Genomic DNA, 723 nt, shown 5'->3' with positions numbered 1-723 from the left:
TTTTGATGATTTGAATGTATCTACTGACAGTTTAAGTTTATTTATTCTTAGAATCTTAGAATCCCTACAGCACAGAAAGAGGCCATTCGGCCCATCGAGTCTGCACCGACCACAATCCCACCCAGGCCCTACCCCCATATCCCCACATATTTACCCACTAATCCCTCTAACCTACACATCTCAGGACACTATGGGGCAATTTTAGCCTGGCCAATCAACCTAACCCGCACATCTTTGGACTGTGGGAGGAAACCGGAGCACCCGGAGGAAACCCACGCAGACATGAGGAGAATGTGCAAACTCCACACAGACAGTGACCCGAGCGGGGAATCGAACCCAGGTCCCTGGAGCTGTGAAGCAGCAGTGCTAACCACTGTGCTACCGTGCCACCCAAAATTGCGATGAACTCCCCGTCGGGGAATTGAACCCCGGTCTCCCGCGTGACAGGTGGGGATACTAACCACTATACTAACGAGGAAGTCACAGGTAGGCTGACATTAACACTGCAAGGAAGTTACTATGAAAATCCCCTAGTTGTAATACTCCGGCGCCTGTTCGGGTACACTGAGGGAGAATTTAGCACGGCCAATGCACCCTAACCAGCACGTCTTTCAGACTGTGGGAGGAAACCAGAGCACCTGGAGGAAACCCACGCAGACACGGGGAGAATGTGCAGACTCCACACAGACAGTGCCCCAAGCCGGGAATTGAACCTGGGTTCCT

At 52.0% G+C, this 723-nt stretch overlaps 1 non-coding gene across 1 annotated transcript; it reads right to left on the bottom strand.

The window, feature by feature from the left end:
• Positions 1–406: 406 nt before the first annotated feature.
• trnad-guc (transfer RNA aspartic acid (anticodon GUC)) lies at positions 407–478 on the bottom strand. Its single transcript has one exon. It is a non-coding gene; the product is annotated as a tRNA-Asp (tRNA).
• Positions 479–723: the final 245 nt, after the last annotated feature.

The sequence above is a fragment of the Mustelus asterias genome, unplaced genomic scaffold (genome assembly GCF_964213995.1).
Source record: "Mustelus asterias unplaced genomic scaffold, sMusAst1.hap1.1 HAP1_SCAFFOLD_2826, whole genome shotgun sequence".
NCBI classification, from domain to species: domain Eukaryota; kingdom Metazoa; phylum Chordata; class Chondrichthyes; order Carcharhiniformes; family Triakidae; genus Mustelus; species Mustelus asterias.
Note: the sequence above shows the minus strand (reverse complement) of the source record. Positions and strands in the feature narration are given on the sequence as shown.